Source organism: Balaenoptera borealis (genome assembly GCF_965194805.1).
Source record: "Balaenoptera borealis genome assembly, chromosome: 6".
Classification (NCBI taxonomy): Eukaryota; Metazoa; Chordata; class Mammalia; order Artiodactyla; family Balaenopteridae; genus Balaenoptera; species Balaenoptera borealis.
In genome coordinates this window covers 67,384,023-67,409,482 of record NC_138863.1, presented here as the reverse complement: position 1 = coordinate 67,409,482, position 25,460 = coordinate 67,384,023, and the positions used below count along the sequence as shown (strand labels likewise).

The window sequence follows — 25,460 nt, the reverse complement described above, 5'->3', positions numbered from 1 at the left end:
TCCTTAATCTCAGTTAAGAAAACTGTATGAGCCTCAGAGTGTCCTTCTGTGTAAAAAGGGATGAAACATGAACCTCACAGGGTTGTTGGGAAGACTAGGGGAGCCAGTGTATGTGCAAGTGCTGCCATAGTACTTGGTTTTAATAATATCAATGACCTATTTTCAAGCAACTTTCAAAGAAAGCATTACAATCACCTTAATTAGTTAAAGGTCCATGGGGAGTGTTCCTTCCCAAGCTATTTCTTTTACAGCCTCAAGCATTCACCCAGATTCCTCTATCTGACATGTATAAGAAGGAGAAAAGGGAAAGAACAGGCTAGAAGATAACGGCAACTATTGGAAAAACACAAATTCTTCCACCACATCCCTCTTTGCAAAAAAGTTTCTTAGACCACCAAAATCCTCATGTGGACAAAGCAATAATTGAAAACTCACTGTGAACAAAATAATGTGAGCCAGTGCTATTGTGAATAAAAAGATGGATAAATCTTGCTCTTAAGAAGCTTACAACTTAGTGAGAAACAAGCTTATAAATAAAACAAAAATAAAAGACAGACAGTAGTACATGCTCTGACAGAGTCAAAGTACCATGAAAGCAAAAGGGAAAAAGAAATATATCTGGTTCAAGGATCTATACAAGCTTCAAGGAGAAGGTGGAATTTGCAACTGGGCCTTGAAAAAATGTGTGGATTCCTCTGGGCAGTGAGTTGGGCCAGTAGAACTCCACACTGGAAAACACTAGACAAAAGCAAGGAGGTTGAAACTTCCCAGTATTCAGGAGATGCCATAGTCTGTCTCTCAGGTCTGAAAAGAATGTGAATAGAAAGAGAGATTATGGGAGACAAAGCCAGAAAGAAAAGTTAGGACCAGGCATCTGTGCATTCCCAGTGCCTACTACAGTCTGGCCTTTACTGTACAGGCAGCAAAGACCTTTTTGGGGAGAGCAAGGGAGCTCGGTAAGAACCAACTCATGATTTGGAAATATTCCTATAATTACATTAAATCCTAAAAAATAAAAACTCAGAGCAAGAAGGGGCTATCAAAATAGCCCAGGCTTAAACAAGGACATCAAGAAATGGAAATTAAAAAGGACATTATATTGTAAGAGTCCATAAGATTCAGCAATTTCTAATCCTTATAAGGTACAAATACATTTCTTCCACTCAGGATAAAAGTTAATAGTGGGCTAAGTGGAGCTGGGACGAGAGGGGCTGACCAGCATGTGAGAGCAAAAGTCAAAATAATCCCCCAAAGTTGCTAGCCATAGGTTCAGTATTGGTTATAAGGGGTGTCTATACTATAATAAAGGGGTATCCGTTGGTAGATGAAACAGAATAGCCAAGGTCTCAAGGCACTTTTGGTACGTGTAGAAGTCAGTTTGGGGATGTGGTCAAGGTTCTTGGTGGGTCTCTCTGGCTCACAGCTAGTTACTGAGAACACAGAAATCCAGACCCCAAGAGGAAAAGATTAGCTAGCCAGGGAGTCAGGGCCCAGTCAAATGGCCTGAAGTTCAAGGCAGGACTCTAGTGAGGCATAAGAAACATCCAAGGGCTCAGTGGGGAAGCCCTGGGTATGCATGTTGACAGCACACTTAATACTGGAGCTTGAGGTAGCAGGAATAATTCTAGACCACACCCATGGGTGGAAGAGGCTTTGTCTGAATTAACTAATCAACTTTTGAACCCACAAGTTGAAAGCCTTTAATACTGAGAAAGGCCGAATAGGACCCAAACTAAGATTGCTATATGAATATGAACTTGTAACACAAATGTTTTTCTGAACTCCTAACCTAAATTCCTTATGTGATATGAGTGTAATGGTATAGATTACCCAAAAAGAAAAAGATTAAGACCTAGTACCCACTGAGATAAAATACGTTTATCCAAAAACAAGACAAAGTATTAAAACAAAAAGTCTTTCAGTCCATCATAATCTTAGGAGAACTTGCACACCTGGGCCCAGCTTTGCCTGTAGCCTCACCTGTCCCTGCTCAGCCCATATGCTCTATTCATAATGGACTACACCACATTCTCCAATATTCAGGGCATTCTGGTGTTCGTATGCCTCCATTTACAGTATCCATCTTCCTTTTCTGGCTTGGCAACTTGCATGCATCCTTTAAGTCACCTCCACTGTAAGAACCTGGTACCATCAACCAGAACTAATCACTGGGTGATTTCTTACAGCATTTTCTACATACCTCTCCTGGAGTAGGATCTACTTGTCTTTCAAGATCAGCTCAAGAGTTATCTCTTCCAGGAAGCCTCAGGGCTCTCACAGCCATCCACGTGTGCCTTTATTCCTAGCCTTGCCATCAATAGTATCACATCAATTGGCTGTTTCTACCATCCAATTATGAATCATTCATAAGCTATATCTAAATTCTAATCACTATTTTATGTCCACTACCTAGCTGTTTCTGGCATAAAGTAATTCTTTCACATGTTGAGTAAATTAACATTTTTTCCATTTTCCAAAAAACTGATAAGGTTTTATGTATTTATTTACTTTTGTATATTAATCTTTACTATTTGAATGAAGATATTAATCCTTATTTCACTTGTATATTCTAGTTATCCTTCCATCAATTTCTTAGAAATTTGCTACAATAGATTTTTTAAAACTAGAGAAATATGACAGAAGTTTTTATTTCATTCAATGTAACAGTTGAACTGTACTAATTTAATCCTACACATATTGTTAAGGTGGAATTCAGGGATGTCAATAATAGTAGGCTATTGTGTCTGCCCACTTAAAGGGCACCAACCCTGAATAAGACTGAAAGTGTTTATCCTTCCCGCCCCTCACCAGGAATTTTTATGCCCTTGCTGGCATCACCCATTATCTAGAACCCATCAAAACCAGCAACACCCGCTGCTTTCCAGACCTTTGCCTCCATTCCCCAAGACACCACCACAACTATCTAACACATATTGTGCACTAGAAAGCAATCTGATAACAATAATAGCTACTCAGCAACTATACCCTTTGCTTATGGATACATGTAATTCTCAAAGCAGCCCATATTACAGATGAGGATATGTAGACTTAAATATATAAGTAATTTACTCAAAATTTCACTGGAGTTAAGGGCTAAAGTAGGAATTTATATTACAGTTGACCCTTGAACAACATGGGGACGGGGGCACTGACCCTCCACGAAGTTGAAAATGTGAGTATAACTTTACAGCCGGCTCTCTGTAGCCTGGGTTCTGCATCCATAGATTCAACCAGCGAGGATCCCATATTACCATAGGATCTATTTAATGAAAAATATCCACGTACAAGTGGACCCACGCAGTTCAAACCTGTGTTATTCAAGGGTCAACTGTATGACTCCAACACTATGCTTTATCCATTACAGGGTTCTCAACCTTTCCCTTCAGCTAGAATCACTGGGAGGGCTTATTAAAACAGACTGCTGGGCTCCACCCTCAAACTTTCTGATTAAGTAGGTCTGAGAATCCACATTTCTATCAGGTTCCCAGTTTACTGACACTGCTGATCGGGGACCACACTTTGAAAACCACTGCGCTATACCATAATGATAAAGTTAAGTTACTTAATTGTAGACATCTCGTTAATTCAGTAGCCCTCAAGATGATTTGCTCTTGACAGAGGGGACCTAAGAAGGCATACCTTGCCAACGATAAAATCTGCTGTTCTTAACAAAGAGGTGAGACATCAGGGGAAGAAAATAGTGCTGGGGACATGTTCCCAAATGAGAAATTCAATATAGTAACAATACCAAGTCCCTAAAAATTTGTATGGAAACTAAATGCAAGTAATCAATTCTCATTCCCAATTCTAAATTCAACATGGAAAAACAAATGCCTGAGAGCAGCCAGGAGAATTTCTAAAAAGAAAACTGACCATTATGACTTACCGTACCAGATCATTTAAACATACTAAGGAGACACTTAACACATTTAAGTAAAACATTTTAGGTTGATAGAAAGGCAGGAAAATCAATAGAGCTGAATAGAAAGCCCATTAACAAACACAGAAATAAAAATAAATTTAATATATAATAAAGGTGCCATTTCACATCAGTGGGAAAAGATCACTTGTTCAATAGATAATGTTGAGACAATTACGTTTTAAATTTAGGCCCTATTTCATATGACAAAAGAATAAATTTCAGTTTGTTTCTGTCAAACATTTAATCTATCATACATTTAAGGGAATATTTTAAAGACATAATGCATTTCTAAGCAAGTACATGCATTTCTGAGTAAGGCAAAGGAAAACACATGGAACTGTCTCTCAAATCATAAGAAGCTAGAATGCTAAAAATGCTTCTATAAACAAAGCTGCATGATAAGTGATAAAACTGGGGAAATATTTAGAACATAAGAAATAAAAGGTCAATACTTTTTCCATATTAAGAGCAAAATACATATTAAGAGAAAGATAAATATAGAAACGTAAATGAGATAAAGGGTATGAAGTAGATTTTTAAGAGAAAAATGAATGAAAATTAAACATTTTAAGAGTTCCTCAATCACCACAAACGATCTAAGAAATACAAATTTAAAATAATCATAATCATTTTCCCCTATTAGACTGGAAATCATTTTCCCCTACTAAATCAAACTGAAAAACGGAAAAAAAAAGAGTGAAGGCTCAGTGGTATCAGGAAGGATGCCAAATTGTCAACCACAAAGTGAATATTAAGTAGAGAAGGAAACAACTGCTCAGAAACTTGATATGTGTCTACTGTTTATAATCTTGAGGCCAGGTTTCCACTGACTCTCATTTGAAGTGTGCCCTTGACTCTAAAACATGAAGGATTTCTAAAGGTTTTTGTTTAGTTATTTCAGAAGGGGGGGGGTGATGGAAAGGAACAGCTAGTTTTGTCCCTTGATTTTCTTTTTTTATTAAAGTATAGTTGATTTACAATATTACATTAGTTTCAGGTGTACAACATAGTGATTCAATATCTTTATAGATTATACTCCATTTAAGTTGATTGATTTTTTTTTAACTTCATGAATTCTTTATCTTTTTGGAATAGTTTAGTGCAAAGAGTAAGATGCTGTTGTTTTCATAAAATATGTAAGTACCGTCAGGAAGCTCAGTGACGCTTGACAAATCTTTAAGAATGCCTGCTTCTCTGAAATCGCAAACTAGTAATGTGTGACTAGTGTTCATAACATTCAAATAACAGCCAGTTTCAATAAGAATGCTTGCATTTTTAAGAAAACACACCAGTTCAAAATGTGAACACACTATAGTGTGCTATCCTCTTCCATGATCATCCCTTCTTTCTTCATGACCTTCATGACCTAGAAAATTGGGTTCTCACCAATTTTCTACAGTTTATGACCAGTGGTAACCTGGTTGTGATACCTTAATGAGAAAAAAATGTAGCTGTTCACTTTATGACCAAAGTAATAATCTGCCTTCCTTCAGAAATGGCATTTGACAATTTTTAATTGAATGAGTATCCATGTGGAAATGAAACTGGCAGGACAGGAAGATGGCACCAACAAACTCGATGAGAAAGAACACCTTCATGCAGATGTCACGTCATGCTCCACACCCAAGAGAATCTGTGCTGTCAAGAGAACTAACCTCATCAAGAATTTAGGAAGGAAACGCATAACCCATTCAACCAAATCACTTCATTTAAAGATATGTATCATCAACAAACCATTCATAAGCGGTTCCCATCTTACATACCATTTTTAATGTAAAGGGATTATTTATAGTTTACAGATGTGGAAAGTATGTGACCACCATATAAGAGGTTCCCAGCCTGTATTCTGCTCCTGCAGCTTCCTGAAAAAAGGATGAAACCTGAGCAGTGGATATGGAAGGTCCAAAATAAAAATCTAGTCTTCTTATACATGAGGGAACCGTCTTGGAGTCTCAAAGATAAGCTCTTTTCATTAGGAAACACTGTCAACAATAAAGCCCAGTGAAAGAACATATTTGGTTAGTTGGTTATTTTCTTTTTTAGAGGAAAAAGGAATAAAGGTTTACAATATACACATTGTGTGCTCACTATCTCCACATCTTACCAGGTAGAGGCTTTTCTAATGATTGTAACGAGCCGGAAAACCTGCTTACAGAGAATCGCGTTCCATGAACTAATGAATTACAAGACAGCATGATATGTATTGGGGAAACGATGATCCTTAACCAAATATCAAATACTACTTTACTTATTAGAAACCAAAAGTCAGAAGCTTAAAGCAATCTTGTGAACTTTTCATATGGTTGATGTTCAAAAACTTTAATAATTTAGCTACAGAGATTTAATTGTGAAATTTAAATCATAGTCAATGAGTTTTATTACTCTGTCAATATTTCATGATTCCACGTATGAATACTTCCAATTAATCCCAGACTTGAGCCTATGAGATAGGTATCTTCATTTGCAGAGGGAAAGAAGAAAAAAAGAAAGAAAACAGATGCAAAGACGTGAGATAATTTGTCCAAAATTTCCTAACTGTTCAGTGGCTGAGCCAGGGTACAATAACAGGTCTCCCTGAAATGCCAAGACTATTCCCGGTGCTTCTTGACTGTCACTTCACATAGATAAGTCACAAGTTTAAGGCTACAAAGGTGACTGCTGGAGTCCGGTCAGATGAAGAATAACCTCTATGTTGCCTGATGTCAAACTGGCAGCTCTGCCCCTGTGCCTGCTGAGCTAGGGGCCCTGGGAGCCCCAGGCAGGGAAGGAACAGGCCACAGCCAACCACCTCTTGCTGCCATAGCAACAATCCTCAGGCCTCCTGGGCTGTTGGATATTCCCTTAAGGAATTTTCCCTTTGGCACCTCACTGGGCCTTGCGATCCACTGCCCCAGTGCGGGCGGCATTCTCCAGTCTTGCCATTAACAATCCCAGGCTGAGAAAGACAGTTTTGATACTCAGTTCTGACTAAGAAAAGTCAATGCTAACAACTTCCCAGAGTTCGGTGAGAAGAACTAATCTCAGGGAGAATTTTCATGGAGGTAGGGAGAGGGCACATACACATTTACAAGTTCTGTATTCAAGAAAAGGTTCATCTGAGGAAACAGACATAATGTTAACCAAGGCAAAAAAAAGTATTTGAAATTGCACAGTAACTGGCATTTCAGAGATTTGGACTTTCCTTATTTTAAAACAGAGAGAGTATTGTTTACACTGCCTTGGAGGTTGTTCAAAGATGTGTATTTTTAATAAGATTGAATCACATTTTCATTCCAGCCAAAGTAATTCTGTTCCATGAATATAACTTCCATGTATTGCATATTTTCAATACAATTAGCTGCCAATGCCCAGCCCAATACCTGACACATAGTTAGCCTTCAATAAGTATCTGTTGAATGGAAAAAAAAAAAATCAGTGAACTGTTGATTCTTTCAGGGAGATTTCTTGTATTGTTGTTGTTAAAATGGGTTATCTATTAAGGAGCTTCAAACCCAAACCTCCCCAATTAATCCAAGTTTAAAACTACCCTTCTCAAAATCCAAGGGGTAGATTTTCGAAACTGGGGACCCAGTTCCGTCACCCCTCAGTGGAGCCTGAGACTCCCAGCCCTCTCACCCTCCTTGACCCAGCAAAGATTAATACCCCGAACTCCCCATGTGTCCTCCCCATTGCTGCTGGGAGGAGACCAAGCCTAGCCTGGGGACCACACAGGCTTCATATGAAACAATGCATTATTCCAAACCAAGTGGATAATTACACAGAGACACCTAACTTCCTAGCCCATTCTAATAACTGACTACTCCTATTTTCCCCCTAAGCACGTCCTTTCCTTGGCATGTCTCTCTCGGATGGCAAGTCACAGGGCCATCCCACACAGATTTCTCTGAAACTTGTAATGGCTTTCACAGTTTCTAGCTGAGCTGGTTTCCTCACTGCTGAAGACTTTGCAGTCTTTCAGTTCTGCAATCACATTTACCCAAATCTGAAACTCATACCCTATCAAGGTTAATGATTTCATTGGAAATAGCCCAAATGTTTAACAACAGATGAAAGATTAAAAAAAAAAAAGCAAACACACACACAGACCCATATATGGTTTGTTACACAACTATTTCAAAAAGCATTTTTAAAAGAGTTTTAAATAGATGAAATAACCTATAATACAATCCTGGAGAAAAGGAATATAAAAATAGCATTTGTAGTTAAAAGTCTAAATGCTTATTTAAAAGTCTAGAAGGATGCATTCTATCTAAACTATATCTGAAAGTACACTGGTTTCAAGATACAAATACTGATACATATTTATTTATACATATTTAACAGTATTCTTCTGATAAATTTGGAAAATATTGCTTTCCATATTTCCATTTTGGAAGCCCATTACACATATTAGCAAATTAAAGTTTCCCAGAAGACCTTTAGGGAAGAAAACAGTTTAATTTTGTCTAAACCCAGACTTTCCCAAAATTATTTGACTATATAAGTTGTTTTTACAGAAAACGCTAACTTGTGTCTTATTCAGAAAGCACCTTGGGAAATGCTAAAATGTAAATCATGTTAACAGTGATTATCTCCAGGTGGCCTAGATAATGATTATTTTTCTTTACATATATTCTTATTGCTTTCAAACATTCTGTGATAAGCACGTCATTTAATAATCAGAATAAAATAAAATAAAGTAAAATACAAAAAAAAAAAGTTTAGTCCCACTTTACGTTACTCCTACTATTAGTTATTATATTGGCTTTGCCACCCCTGGCAGTTCTGGGGAGGGAGGGGAGGGAGAGGAGGGGGAGGAGGTAGGAAAGCGGAATGCAAAGTAGTCGTCAAATCAATGCGTCCCACTCTCAGAACTGCCATTGCGTAGCCACGTGACCCTGGACAGGACGCTCAGCTTCCTCTTCTGCACAACCTGGATAACAACTACATCGGCTTTATAGAATGGTTGTTGACTGTTAAATGCAGTAGCAGGTGTCATGCATTTAACACAGAACCTGGTGAACAGTCAGTGTTCCATAAATGCTTATTGCTTGTATGACCAGAGTCACTCAAGCCATCATCCACTGTTCCTAAACAACTGTGATGCTGATCCTTGTAATTAGAAATTTGAATGAATTTACAAATATTCATTCAGCCTCTGAAGAAATTAAGACTCCATATGATTTTACGTACTATCTTGTAAAACACATTATTTAGAAGTAAATTTACCAGGAACACGTTATTGCTCAAGAAACTTCCCAGGTGTAGAGTCTGTGCGTGGGTATAATTTATTCTGCCTGAAATTTTTCATTAAACTTACTAAGGAAAAGTGGATCTTAATTATGTTAAGAAATTTTGAATTAGTCTTTCCTCTTTGACATTAAAACTCACCTCCAAGAATATAGAAAATATTCCTATATTACATAAAAAAGCAAATCCAGAAAAACAAGTAAATAAGGCTAATATAACTGTATTTTCTCTACTACAGGTTTTCAGTCAAGGGTGTGCTGGGTTAATTTTCAGACTATGCCATCATGCTGCCATGCTGTACCTCAAGAGGTACAATTTTACACTAGCTGGACAAATGTGCCCACCCACCTCCTCTGTACTAAAGGATACAGTCACAGCATCCCTAAGGGTGAAGGAGTCAGCAATTGGAGATTCCTCTTCTCTTATCAATAACTAAACTTAGTTTCTAGATTGCCACTTCATTCTACAGCATTTGTGGTAAAGTATAATGGCTCAATTTCTTGTTTATAGGAGGTGAAAGATCTTATTTTAATCTATGTGTAAAAAAAAAGTTCTCTTCAATATATGACAGCCTATGATTAGAATGGTGTCTCATGTCCCAACTCCCTCTTTTAAATAATGATGTTCTTGTGTATGATATTACAATTGAAAATTTTCAGTCACTGCATATCAGTCCTAACAAAATCAAAGAAATGCAGTTAGAGTTACTCTAATCTTACATCAGAGAAAAGTGAAATATTAAAAGGTAAGGCAATTCCCACAATAGTGAAGCGAGGAAACAGAATTACAATCACCTTGGTAGCATATTCCAAATCTCAGAGGGGGCATTTTTCTCCTTTAAAAGGGAATGTGATTTTCATTAAGATTAGTACCCATTTTGTATTCAACGTTCCAAGAACAACTTTGCTGCATCTGGCATGGGGACCTTCACAGTGCACTCAGGAAGAAAACCAACCCCACCACCTACTTCCTGGGAGAGGAAAATAAGAACAGGGCCCACCTCCTCACTCCGTGTTTTCCAATTAGTATAATAATGATGCCAGCATTACAAAAGGTTGTTTCCCAACAAAGTAGATAATATTTAAAATTAAAAAAAAGAAGAAGAAAAGAAATGCCTCGCATGCGCTGGTGTTACTTCCATACTTTCATTCTGTGCTATCATCTTCTTCCACCAAGGAGGAAACTGAGGGCCAGTGAAAGGAAAGAAAGTGCCTAAGCCAGTGAGTGGCAGAGCAGAGATTCAGTTTTCCATTCCAGGTCTTCTGCTTCCAACTCCCTTCTACAACAGCTGCCTGTCAAGTGCTTATTCTGACTTCTGACTGGACCACTTTTATTTGAAACCAAAACCAAATGCTGTTAAATGCCAGAGAGCCAAAATAAATGTTAAATGTACTGGTTCGCTGCATCAGACACAGTAAGGTAGGCTGCTGAGTTAAATGGAGAGTAACAGACTTGCTTAAAATGCTTTTCGGAATGCTCTATCACCTGCCCGTGCATTAAATGATCACTTTTTAGAGGGTTTTTTTGGATGAATTCTGGCTTAGAATTTCATCCTATTTTGGAACAGTGTAAAATGCCAACTTGTTGCCAAAAGCATTCTTAGAAAAAAAAAAATGGATAAACTTGTTTTCCACTATGATATTCGCAGTTTTGGACCCATTTTGGAGTGTAACTCTCAAAAACACTGGGAGAAGGAATACTCATACTGATTTTTCTTTCCTAGGTGCCTATTTGATGATGTAATTTCTTTCATTCATGATACCTCTAAATTCTCAGCCTCTTTGTTCATGAGCTGGAAGAATACACCCTCTATTTTTTGATCTTACTCTTCAGCTATTACTGTTCACATCAAAAGGCTAATTTCTTCTACCAATAGAAGAACTGAATCAAAATAGCAAAGCTCTTGACAATTTAGATTTCAGTGTGTTGACACAAATGAGGAGAATTCTTATGCACTAATTAATCATATAATTAATGACTAATTGCTTTACTCCCAAAACCTGTAACTTATTCTGTAAATCAAATGTTACTCAGCTATCATTATTCAAATAGGACTATTTAGGCTGCAAATAATAATACAGCACTTATGTCCTGTTATTCAAGTCTACCCATGAAGGCCAAAGTTTTTCTTTGCTGGAAGTTTGAGATGGAAGTGTCATTACTCAGAATTTTCACTTGAACTACTAACAAAACACATATTTCTTTCATAAATACTACTGCAGGGATTAATGCTAAAAGAGAACCTCAAACCAAGAATAGAGTTGTATAGCAGACTACTGAGAGATTTACAACAGCACTTTTAAGGGTGTAGCCATTTCATGGGGTCTTAGGAATAATTCATTGATTGATGGCTGCAAAAATGAATGTTAACTATACTGTTAACCTGTAACTTACATAATATTGTACATCAACTATATTTCAATTAAAAATATCATTGGAGGATTTCAAGTAAAAAGATGAATGCTAACTACTCAGTTTTTGTGTAACTAAGCTTATACCACTCTAGCAGACAAATAATTTGCTGGTCTACATTCCCAACACTGACCTCTTGTTCAGGGTCACACAAATAATTCTATTTGAATTATGGGTATTATTTATACCCATCCATCCAATAACTGATCATTATGTGTCAAGGTATGTTCATGCATTAAACCCAGCAGTACACCCAAGAACAATATTTAAGAATATGGTTTCACAAAGGAAACCATCTACAAAACAAAAAGACAACCTACTGAATGGGAGAAAATATTTGCCAATGATATGACCAATAAGAGGTTAATATCCCACATGTATAAACAGTTCATACAACTCAACATCAAAAAAAAAAAAAACCCAAACAACACAATTTAAAAAATGGGCAGGAGACTTGAATAGACATTTTTCCAAAAAAGACATACAGATGGTCAACAGGCACATGAAAAGATGCTCAACATCATTAATCATCAGAGAAATGCAAATCAAAGCTGCAATGAGGTATCACCTCACACCTGCCAGAATGGCTATCATCAAAAAGACCACGAATAACAAACATCTGTGAGGATGTGGAGAAAAGGGAACCCTTTACACTGTTGGTGGGAATATAAATTGATGCAGCCACTGTGTAAAATAGTATGAAGTGTCCTTAAAACATTAAAAATAGAACTACCATATGATCCAGCAGTTCCACTCCTGGGTATGTAACAGAAGAAAATGAAAACATTAATTTGAAAAGATATATGCACCCCAATGTTCATAGCAGCATTATTTACAATTGCTAAGATATGGAAGCAACCCAAGTGTCCATCAACAGATGAATGGATAAAGATGTGGTGTATATTTATATGTATATATATACATACACACACACACACACACAATGGAATACTACTCAGCCATAAAAAAAATGAAATTTTGCTATTTGCAACAACATGGATGGACTTAGAAGCTATTATGCTTAGTGAAATAAGTCATACGGAGAAAGACAAATACTGTATGATATCACTTATGTGGAATCTAAAAAATAAAACTAGTGAATATAACAAAAAAGAAACAGACTCACAGATACAGAGAACAAACTAGTAGTTACCAGTGCGGAGAAGGAAGAGGGGGAGAGACAAGATAGGGGTAGGGGATTAAGAGGTACAAACTACTAAGCATAAAATAAATAAGGATATGTTGTACAGCACAGGGAATATAGCCAATATTTTATAGTAACTATAAACGGAATATAACCTTTAAAAATTGTGAATCACTAAGTTGTACACCTGAAACTTATATGATATTGTAAATCAACTATACCTCAATTTTTAAAAAAGGTTAAAAAAAGGGAAAAAAACAGGAAAACCAAGAGGAAAGAGAAATGGATAAAGTGCTATATGTTTTATGTCACATATAAGAATAATAGCATCCGCAAGGAACGATTGTCCATTATTTTTAGTAAGATTGAAATAATGTCGCAGTACATGATCAGTTAATAATTTATCTTCAGTCATTTAGTGATCATCAAGCATGTGCTAAGAACCACATGGAATTAAGAAGTGTGTGTGTGTGTGTGTGTGTGTGTGTGTGTGTGTGTGTGTGTGTGTGTGTTGGGGGGAGAGAGAGAGAGAGAGAGAGATGAGGTTAACTCCAAGTTATTCAGCCAGAAGTGAATCTTTATGCCCATGAAAAGACAGGTACAAAATTGTTCATAGCAGCTTTGTTCCTAAGAGCTAAAAACTGTAAAAGGCCCGAATGTCTATAAATATTACGATAATAATATATACTTATATAATAGAATATTACATAGCAGTGAAAAAGAATGAACTACTGCTAACTTAAAAAAAATGGATGAATCTCACAGGCATAATGTTGAACAAAGGAAACTAGACATAAAAGAATGATTTGATTCCATTTATATGAAGTTTAAGAATAAGCAAAACTAATCTATTGTGATGGAGGTCAGAACAGTGATTACCTTTGGGAAGTATTGCTGAAGAGAGAGCAAGAGGGAGGACTCTAAGCTGCTAGAAGTATTCTATATTTTGATCTGATTGGTTATTACATGTTTACATATGTATTAATACAAATTCATTGAGCTGTTTGATTTCTGCACTTTACGGTATCCAATTTTTCTAGTCCTATAAAATTTAAAAAAAGAATATGATCTCCACTTTTTAGGGTTTCACAATCTAGTTAATTTAATCAAACATATCGGGAATGAGTATTAGTACAATAGATTGTACGCTGCTTAAAGGATGCTAAAATGATCACTTAATAACAGCAAAGGGGGAGGAGAGGGAGAAATAAATCCAAGTATCCATCAATAAGGGACTGGTTATATAAATTATGTTCACCCCTACAAAGACATAATACACAGCTATGAGGGAAAAATAGAGCCCATTATGTAACAAAATGGAATAAAAACCAAGTTATATTATTAAGGGAAAAACAAGGTACAAAGTACCACCAACTGTGTATAAAAGAGTAAGAAACAATATGCATACACACACCCATTTGCTCCTGACTGTAAGGAGATGCTCTGTCCAGTGGAGTAGCCACCAGCCACATGAGGCTTTTCAGCACTGGAGATGTGGCTGATGTGACTAAGAAAATAAAATTTAAATTTTACGTAATTTATTTAAATTTCAAACCTGACAGTGGAAAATATTTTTGCTGGTAAAGACAACTTCATTGTTTTGTAGAATTAGAAGCATGTTAACCACTGCATCGTATAATATATCATTTAAATTGAATTTTTAAATCTAGCTCCTAGAAAATTTAAAGTTACATTTGTGGCTCACATTATATTTCCATTAGACAGCACTGGTACAGAGTATCCTATAAGGATTTGTAAGGACCGTAACACTGATCGCCTCTGGGGAGAAAACCTGGTGAATAGGAAACATGGGGTATAGGGGGGAAATCTCTCACTATTTTGTCATTTTTCTCTTTTGAATTCTGTGCCATTTGAATATATTGCCTATTAGAAAAATAATGAATTAAATGAGGTGACCTATAAAGAGAATAACTGGCATTGGCATAACTATCAATTCACTTTGGAGGGAATCTCTCCCCTCAAAAAACATACATGGTACTTTTGAAGAGGTTATATACAGTTTGCGGCACAAAATGCTTTCTAATAACCTAAGATCACAGAAGTGCTTCACAAACTAATGTACCAGAGTTACCAACTGAACATAAGAGATAAAGACCTCAAACCTCAAACTGCTAGTTTAGTGCCAGCACAGTCCAGCAATTTAGCACCACTGCCTCTTCTTTTGCGATCAGAGACTGTTCTGCTTTTCATTTTTCCATCATTGAATACATTTTGCCTATTTTCCTGTTCTTTTCTTCACCTACATCCCCAAATAATAAAATTGTAATTATCTCTACATTTCCATTTAGCTCAGCATGCATCTACTTGGCTAACCAAAGAAGGAAAAATGCCAGGAAAATTCTCCCCTTCACACCCATGAAATTTAATTTTTTTCCATAAAACAATAGTGTAAAAACATAAGCAGATCACAAAGGGCTCAAGGAAAGGGAGTAATGAGTATTATATACACAACTGAGATACACTTAATGTATTTAAATATAAAATTTAAAAATCTAAATTGCATACAAGGTATTACCATTTCTCCCAAATTTTCCCATTTTACTTTAAAAATAAACACTTTGAACATTTTTTCTGCATTGACATAGCCAATTTTAGAACTTTAAATGCATATGGCAATGAAAACTGTCTCCTTAGCAGTGTTCATTTTAAGCTGGTTGGTTCTCTAGGATTCAAGGAAGAAAAAAGCCTCCATTCTCAACTCCTAAAGGCTCCCCTCCTTTTCTCACATGCTCTCCTTCCACTTCCACAAGAATGTCTGACACAGGGCTGCACTGGTGAGTATCATTCTGAGGAAATGCTCCCAGGGCCACAGAGATAATGTGTGCAACGCTCAGGCCCTGAGACAGGCCCTCACCAGTCACACAAATCACGCGCCGGAATGAACAAGGATCACCATAAACAGAGTCTTTGACTAGGTTTGATTTGAGAGCATGGCATTCTAAATAACCTTTAACTAATAAAACAAAATGGCTAAGTGCCAGAATTTTTTAAAATTGTTTCTTAAAAAAAAAAAAAAATTGTTTCTTGACCGGAAATCTTATGATATCCCCTGTGAAGAACGGTAAGTGGTAAAGATGTCGACAATGAAATTAAACAGCTACCACTGTACTACTCCCTGCCTCCTACACTGTGTGGGCCTTCAGCCATAGCCCATCACTTCTGAGTGCTCCAAGGCTGCTCCTTTAAAACCAATGGTACTTGGGATATTTTTGTGTTCAAACCATTACAATTATCTGTGGAGTTCCAGAAACTTGGTCTCTACCTTGCCTAGGTTTTACAGTGATACAAGGAAACTGGGAATGCCCCAAATCCATGATATTCAAATATCCAATACTGCCAACTTCAACTTTTGATGTGCTTAATACCTGGAAGAATACGAAAATGATAGCAAATAGAAAATGATAGCAAATATTCAACACCTTCAGATAACTTTTAGAATTGCCACTAAATCGAGCTTGCATAATCTTAGTGTCCTAATTATGAGTTAACTTAGTAACTATGAGTCACACAAAAATAAAAGTCCCAAAGTGTTGCACACCAAATATATATATATATATATATATATATATATATATATATACACACACACATATGAAATGCTGAATTTGATTAAGAAACTCTAAAAATGCCTGTAAGTGTGTACATTCTGGGCTATACCGCTTATAAGCACTAAATTAGTTGGAAACACGTTCCTAGGCTTCACAAAGTTACCACCACAAACTTCAGGACTACATTTTCTTAGCATCGTATAAGAGTGAATTTCCTATGTATTTCTACATACATACAGGATCACAAACAGATGAACAGATGATATGAACTACTCTTAGACATTGCTCCTTTCAGACCAGACTGTATTTCAAAAATAATACATGGTAAACTAGAGTAAATTACAGGTTGGAATAGGTTCTAGATACAAAATTTGTCCTATTTAAATGTAATGGAAAAACTCAGTATTATTTCCCCTTTCAGACCACTAGTGTTAAATATTTTTTATTCAAACGAAGTCACACCTAACTTTCCTAGGTGGGGGGAAGTTCATAGGTAATAAACTAACACAGCCAAACTTATCCTCTTTTAGAGAAAGAGAAAACTGAAGAAATAAGACTGGTAGCCTAGGATCACAACCCAAAGTGTAAAAATTAGTTTCTTTCCGCATGCCAACATTCTTTGCCACTTTCAGCTTTGCTCTCCTGAAGCAGAGCAAAAACAATTTTTGCTTTAAATTGAAGCATCTAATTGCTCTCTGGGAATGGGCACCTTATGTAGAAACAAAAGATAGGAAGAAACCACTCTCATAACTTGGTAGGACACTTTGCTCAGTAGTTTTGCAGCCAATGACTAACCGAATCATGAACACCTGAGAATAATGAGAGCTGCCTCAGACCACGAAACACAGATGCTGTCCTGTAAGACAGGGACCCTGTCTCTTTCCTAATTCTCCTAGAGCAGGGATACCTGACTATCAGGCATAAAAAGAGGAGACAAACAAAGGGTTGCTCCTCTCTCTGCCACTTCTACTTCGTGTATAACATGCATCCACTTTAGCACAAAGAAGAAAATCAATTCAATGGCTCTTATAATTATCTTGACTACTGTGGACTCAACTGGTCTAGAAACTACAGCATATCCATCAGACATGGGAATGGCAAGGTGGCAGCCATTTTCGGATTCAGCAACTCAATTTCCTGTCTTTCCAGCACAACTGAACTGATACATGACTGTAGCAGCTGTTAAAACTGGCTATTCCCCTTGGGGTTATCTAATACTTCTTCACTTCCGTTTTTCCAGGGACAATAGCATGTGTGAATGTGCATGTAATAGCAGGTGTGCAGGTTAGAGAGACGAAAGTCCTCAAGGACTGGTGATAAATGGCCCACCTAGATTTGAGCATCTTAACTCTATTTCCTTACAAATATATATTGGTGTAAGAACAGAAACTGCAATGGTAGGCTCCACAGTGAAATGGTGTATTTAATTTTTAAAAATACAACAACATGCACACAAAGTAGTTTTAATCTCTCAAATTAATTACAATGAAAAACAATGCACTTTTTCCAAAGATATTATTGTTTAAAAAACATATTCTGATTCCTTTGGCATTCAACCCTATTTAAAATCAAGCTACAGCCCACACAAGAAAATCAGAATCATTATTTTAAAAGCACAACCACATTTTGGACCCAAACTATTGTATCTCAGGTTCTTTTTCAACCCCACTTCAGAGGCTTGCCTCTGAACCACTTTGGTTATTTTGCAAAATCAAATCCCACCAAATATGGATGGCATTTTCACTCTTTTAATTCCATCCAAAGCAATTTTCTACAAGCCTGAGGCAATTACAAAGGAAAACCTCTGTCCTATTAACCCATACTCTCTTTTATAAAGTGATTATTTATATTATCTCTAAAGCTCTGCTTTCAATGGGGGAGGACATTCAATAGGAAGGAACAAGAGTACCTAAAGGAAATGAAAATGAGGTATTCAGAGGTCATTCTTTTTCCTGCTCACCTAGCACCTCCATCCTCACTACCTCACAACCACAAACCTGAAAGTCTTGATGGGGCTACATTTTTTTTTTTTTTTTTCTCTAGAGAGTAGAGGTTAAGAAAACAACTCGGGGGCTTCCCTGGTGGCGCAGTGGTTGAGAGTCTGCCTGCCAATGCAGGGAACACGGGTTCGAGCCCTGGTCTGGGAAGATCCCACATGCCGTGGAGCGACTAGGCCCGTGAGCCACAACTACTGAGCCTGCGCGTCTGGAGCCTGTGCTCCGCAACAAGAGAGGCCGCGATAGTGAGAGGCCCGCGCACCGCGATGAAGAGTGGCCCCCGCTTGTCGCAACTAGAGAAAGCCCTCGCACAGAACCGAAGACTCAACACAGCCATAAATAAATAAATAAATAAAATTTTAAAAAAAACAACAACTCAGTTCTGTAGTGTACTGTGCTTCCCACCAAATTCCTGAAGGCGTGCCTCTGAACTGTAAGCCTGAGCTGAGCTATACAGCACGAAAAGACACAGATATAATCAGGATATTGCCCAGTACAGGGCACCACACATACTGGAAACCCAAATATCTTCATTTATTCCCTATGAAACTTGGAAATTATGATCTTTGTAAAGATGTATAGCTATTTAAAATATGGTAAAAGTTACAAATAAGCTATGAGTTGAGCTTAAACTACTTCTCTTGCCATTGCATTCTTTGCTGTCGTAATGAGATGACCATCTCAATTAAAGCATTTTCTTTGTTAAACTACTCCACAATTCAACTCCGCAGGTTTTTTTAATGTACAAAGTCAATAAATAGTTTTAACCTATTTAAATTTATAAACAGCAATGTGAACTTAAAGTATATGGGGTACAAAAACAAGCTCACTCTAGCATTTTTCTAAAGACTAGTCAGTCTTTGAGAGTCTTTTCTAAGGGATTCATTCCTCAGATATGAAGTTTGTATGCAAAACCGAAGACATTTGGCCCTTTATAAATAGTCATGGGAAACTTCTTTCTCCCATATTTTTAGTTTGTTTTTACTGTAACAGATGGGAAAAAAATTTAGCAAAGTCATAAAAAAAAGGTCTCCTAATAACTGTCACCCTAATGTTAGAGCACTAAACGCTTAAGGATATGAAATATATTTAAGAGCAACAACAAAAACACTAGCTGAAAATTATAAAGACAGTTTGCTTAACTCATAAAATAGGTATAGGCTGAAAAAAACTAGATAGGAATTCCTTCTACCTTTGGTCCAGCTTCTCCTAGGCACTTTGGTTCTAAGCACCTTAATCATATAATGACCAAATGACCAAAAATGACCTCAGTCATTTTTCATGAAAGTGTCTCCAGCACAAGTTTAGAACTTCTCTTTAAAATATATTCTGATATCAAATAAATGTTAAAATTCTACATGGCTTGCCAACAAGCCAAGCCTAAGTCTTCACCCGTGGAAAAAAAAAAAACAACCACTAATCACCATTCTGCAAAATCTCTTACTATAAGAAATATCTTGCTTTATGCAAACAAAATATCATTTTGTTCTAATTTATATTGAAGTTCAATACTTATATGTCCCCCTCCCCGTAGTAAATAAATTTTGAATTAAATAATCACTACTTCATTTACAAATTTCATAAGTTGGCCCATGGGATCAACAAACTTGTATATGGACAGAGGGCAAATTTTTTTTTTTTAACTTTTATTTATTTATTTATTTATTTATTTATTTACGGCTGTGTTGGGTCTTCGTTTCTGTGCAAGGGCTTTTTCTAGTTGCGGCAAGCGGGGGCCACTCTTCATAGCGGTGCGTGGGCCTCTCACTATCGCGGCCTCTCTTGTTGCGGAGCACAGGCTCCAGACACGCAGGCTCAGTAGTTGTGGCTCACAGGCCTAGTTGCTCCACGGCATGTGGGATCTTCCCAGACCAGGGCTCGAACCCGTGTCCCCTGCATTGGCAGGCAGATTCTCAACCACTGCGCCACCAGGGAAGCCCCCGAGGGCAAATATTTTTAGCTTACAGGCCATAATATCTCTGCCTGGACTACTCTAATATGAAAGCAGCCATAAACAATATGCAAATGAGTGGGTATGGCTGTGTGCCAATAAAACCCTTTACAAAGACAGGTAGAGGATAAGGGGTTAATACCCAGAATATGAAGAAAATTCCTAAAACTCAACAACCAAAAAAAGCAAACCCAACTGAAACACAGGGAAAGGACTTGAATGGACATTTCTCAAAAGATGTACAAATGGCCAATAAGCCCATGATCTGATGCTCAACATCACTAATCATTAGGGAAATGCAAATCAAAACTACAATGAGATACTACCTCACACATATTAGGATGGCTGCTGTCAAAAAAATAAAATAACAAGTGTTGGCACAGATGTGGAGAAACCAGAAGCCTTGTGCACTGTTTTGGGGAATGTAAAATGGTACAGCTGCTATGGAAAACAGTATGGCAGTCCTCAAAAAAATTAAAAATAGGATGACCATATGATCCAGCAATTCTACTTCAAAAGAATTGAAAGCAGGGTCCCAAAGAGATATTTGAACACCCATGTTCCTAGCAGCATTATTCACAACAGCTAAAATATGGGAAGCAACCTGTGTCCATTGACAGATAAATGGATAAGCAAAATGTGGAATGCTATTCAGCCTCAAAGGGGAAGTAAATTCTGACATATGATACAACATGGATGAACTTTGTGGATATTATAATAAATGAAATAATCCAGTCACAAGAAGACAAAGACTGTTTGATTCCACTCATATGGGGTAACCAGAGTGGTCAAAAATCATACAGATAAAAAGTAGAACAGTGGATGCCAGGGGCTGGGGGGAGAGGAGAATGGGGAGTTAGTGTTTAATGGGTACAGAGTTTCAGTTATGCAAGATGAAAAGAGTTCTGGAGATGGATGGTGATGAGAGCAGCACAACAGTGTTAATGTACTTAATACCACTGAACTATACACTTAAAAATGGTTAACATGGTAAATTTTATGTAAATTATACCACAATTAACAAAATTGGAGAAAAGAAAAAAAGACAAACAAGTGGAGGGCCCATTTCAACCTTCTGGACATAGTTTGCTCAGCCAAAGTTTGCTGACCAATGAGCTAGGATACTGCACTTTAAGTCCTAACCATATCCATAATATGCTTTTAAAGTTAATATCAAAGTACCACTTCTACACTAACAGCACCTCCCCTCCTTTTTCTTCCTGCATAGTTACGGATAGTTTTTTTAAATAAAGCTCTTAAGATCAGAAGCCAATCTCCCAGTGCCTAGAAAAACGTGTTTTATATAAAATAGGGCTCACAAGTTTTGACTAATTAATTACATAAGAGTAGTTGTCTCAATAACATAAAGCTTGGCATTTATTATTATATAAATACAACTGGCACTTCAATAATAAGGTTAGGTGATAATGTTCTTAAATTATCCTCTAACACATTCAGAGGACATTAGACTTTGAACAAAATGTCTAGCACTGTCTTAATAAACAATTTCATTTTTCTTATTTGGTCAAAAATCCTACTTTTGAAATTAAGCTATAATATATTTAATACCTGCCTAAGAGCAAAAATAAGTACAGCTATGACATAATGTCATCTGACAAAATGGCTGTCAGTTTACTATGTTAAATCATCCCAAACACATGAAAATGTTAATTATGACTTTAAAGAAATAATTAAGTTCCTTTTAAATGCTACGCATTGGGGTTTTTTTATATGCATTTGATTTTGTAGGAGTTTTTTTTTAATATACTATAAATATAATTTTAAGAAGAATCAAAACAATGCATCTATAAAGCCTCTTTAAATAATCCATTCAGTATAATCCATGGTAGCAAACATCCTGGGTAACAGGCCTAGTGATGAAGAGCACAGGTTTGGGTATCAGACCTTGTTTCTATTATTCTTGCATCCCTTAGTGTTGTATGGCCTTGAGTGTGTTAATTAAGCTCTCTGAGCCTCAGTTCCAAAATTATAAAATGGAGTTAACATACTTCCTCAAAAAGGAGTTAAAAAAAAATAATAATTTTTTTTAAACAGTACCGTAGAGCACCTAAATGGAATCTTTCAAAAGGCAAAATAAAGCTGAAAGTTAGTCTTGAGTTCCCTAAAAATGCTAAATAGCAGCCTCCATTCCATTTATGGCTTCATCTCCATCTCAGCTGGTGATACCGACTTAATCAATGGTTCTCAGATCTGGCTGCAAATGAGAATCACCTAGCAGCATTTTAAAATTCTCCATGCCCTTGTCCCCTCCCAGGCCAATTAAAATTAGAATAGGTAGGAGTGTGAGAGCATGGGTATTTGTTTTAAAGATACTCAGGTAATTATGTTGAAACCTCAGCTAAGGCATTCAACTTCTAAGTAGCCAGTAAATGTTAGCTAACAAGAACTCAGTTTATACAATCAGTACAACTTTAGAACCAATAATGCATCCAAATAAAAGCTTAAGAAAGCAGCTGCTAAATCACTTCTTAATTTTTACTATGCCTTCAATTAACTCCATAGTTACAATTCTGCAAAATTATAAAGAAATAGGCTTTTATACCTGAACCATGCCCGATAATTTGTTTCAGAATCAAAACACGAAGGTCCCTCAAAGCAAGGTCAACTACACTTTTGACATTTAAATTTCAAAGAGTTAAAAATATATATCTCGGAACTTCCCTGATGGCGCAGTGGTTAAGAATCCGCCTGCCAATGCAGGGGACACGGTTTGATCCCTGGTCGGGGAAGACCCCACATGCCGCGGAGCAACTAAGCCCGTGCACCACAACTACTGAAGCCCGCACGCCCTAGATCCCATGCTCTGCAACAAGAGAAGCCACCGCAATGAGAAGCCCGTGCACCTCAATGAAGAGGAGCCCCATTTCACCGCAACTAGAGAAAGCCTGCGCGAAGCAACAAAGACCCAACGCTGCCAAAAAAAAAAATTCTACCATTAAAAATATATATATGTGTGTGTGTGTTTTGCCAAGTAAAAACACCAGCACTAGTAGTTCTAAAGATAATGTACTCAGCTGAAATTTATCATATTGTGGTCTGGAAAAGATTAAAAGCAATTAGTGCACTGAACTAGGCAACTAACATCCTGGGTTTTCCTTCAGGTTTTGCCACTAATTTGCTCTGGGCCTTCTGTAAAAATCACTGTGTCTCTGTGCTTCAGATTCTCATTTGTAAAATAAGGAGTTGCACTAAATTTCTTTAAAATGACATGTTACAAGCATGTAAAACTTGGAAAATTACATACAGACGGATTTTTAGAGCAGTAATATCCAAGGATAAGGTCTAAAGTAGGCCTCAGGCTATTAATGAGTCATGATTTAATTAGTTTTATAGTAAAGAATTTACTTTCCAAACCTAACATTTTATTATAACATATTGATTGGGACTGCTCCCTGCCACCTCCCAAAGCCTCATATCTAGGATAATTCTTGTTTCCCACAATTAAAACCTTTTTAATGTTCTGGGGTTTTGAGAAAAAGAACAACAGTAATGTTGAATAATGAATATTCAACAAATATTATATAATAGGCACTTGGGATATGCCAAAGGGACAAGACAGACAAGTGAAAGAAGACAAAGTAGAGAAGTAATTTTTTTTTTTATGTTTATACCTTTCAGATATTGTTAACGTCTCTGAATAAAGCAAAGTAAAATGATACGGGGAGGGGGGGAGGTTATTTCAGATAAGATGTTGAAGCATTTTTCCACATGTCTCTCCTTAAATTTGGAGAGGGAAGGGCAAATTTCTAAAAAGTATTTTCCTCATATTTGAGAAATTAGATAAAGCAGTTTTGTACATTCTTTTGAAGCAAAGAATTTCGGTTTAACCTTTAAATCCTCAAAAGTAAAATCCGAAGTGTCTTACTATAGTTGTGCTTATCACTAGAAAGCTCTTTCCATTTCCTTCATGTCAGAGCCATCTGTTCTCACCTATTTTACTCACAAGTATTATATGATTTCTAAACACCCAAGTGTATTAGTGTATTTTGTGTATGTGCATATGCTGGGTTCTTTTTCTTTTTTTTTTTCTTTTTAAATAGTACCTAATCTAATCCATTTTTAAATCCACCAGTCAAATACTATCTTATTTTGGGGTACCTGAATACATTTCAGTATTCCTGCAGCTCCATTTAGAGGTTCATGCTTTTATAATTAATATCTTCCCGCCAATGTATTTCTTTCCTCATACATCCTAATGTGATAATATATGAAAGAATATATGATAATATCTAAATAATGAAAAAACTGGGGAAAGAATAGAAACGGAAGTCAACAGAAATATGGCGATTTGCAGAGGGGAGAAGATAACTAACTGGAACAAAATGAAAGAATTAATTCATACACTACATGTTTCCTCTACGTAAGCATTATACTAAATATCTTTTATATTAGTCATGTTGCTTTGAGACTTCTCCATGTTTCCTCTAGACATCTGCCAATGTTCGCATGGTCTCTGATGAATAAACATGCTGTGACTTGCTTCTAAGGAAACGTGTGTCATGTTCCAGGGGAAAATGACTTCTCTACTCTCAAATCAGGAAAACTACAAATCTCATTCATTAGGTACAAAGCCGCTTTTTCCTTAACGTTTCTTTTCTGAAATGTTCATATTCTCTTGAGTGCATTTCTGTGCTCAGATTAACTATCAGAAAAGAAATTGAGTTGGGGGAACACTTGTAGGAAAAAGTTACACTTCACCAAAGGGTTTTCCCACTTCAGGAGCTCAAAGAGCGCCCATGTTAAGCCTTCACTGTTTACCAAGACGAAGGTTATTTTCAGGTTCTTCCCATCTCTTGCAGAACTACCTGTTCTCATTACTATTTACCCAAACGCTTAGCAAGGTGATTATTAGCATATCTGGCAGGAAGACGTGCTCCATTTAATATTAACTCACCATGTGACAGCCCCTTCCACTCCAATCTCTCCTAAACATGTGAGGATACGAAGAAAAGTAATCGTGTTGGCGGTCTGACTCTGCGCAAGGCTTTGGCGCTAGGCTATCAATTGGCCACAGACAATCAGAGGCGCGCACCCGGCCGTGTCCCGGAACTGTCATGCGGGCTGACAGCTGGCACACCTTCCTGTCGCCCTCCACCCTCTCGCAGAAAGCCCCTTCCTTACATTCACCTTGACACTGCTCACCTGCTGGGCCTCAGCCCCCGGCCAAGGGAACTGTTTTCCCCTTCCCAGGAGCTCACTAACAGGTATCGTCCGC

General features: G+C 37.0%; 1 protein-coding gene across 1 annotated transcript in view; it reads right to left on the bottom strand.

Moving 5' to 3' along the window:
* The window catches only part of COBLL1 (cordon-bleu WH2 repeat protein like 1), a 150,567-nt gene that overhangs the window by 123,895 nt on the left and 1,212 nt on the right, over positions 1 to 25,460 (bottom strand).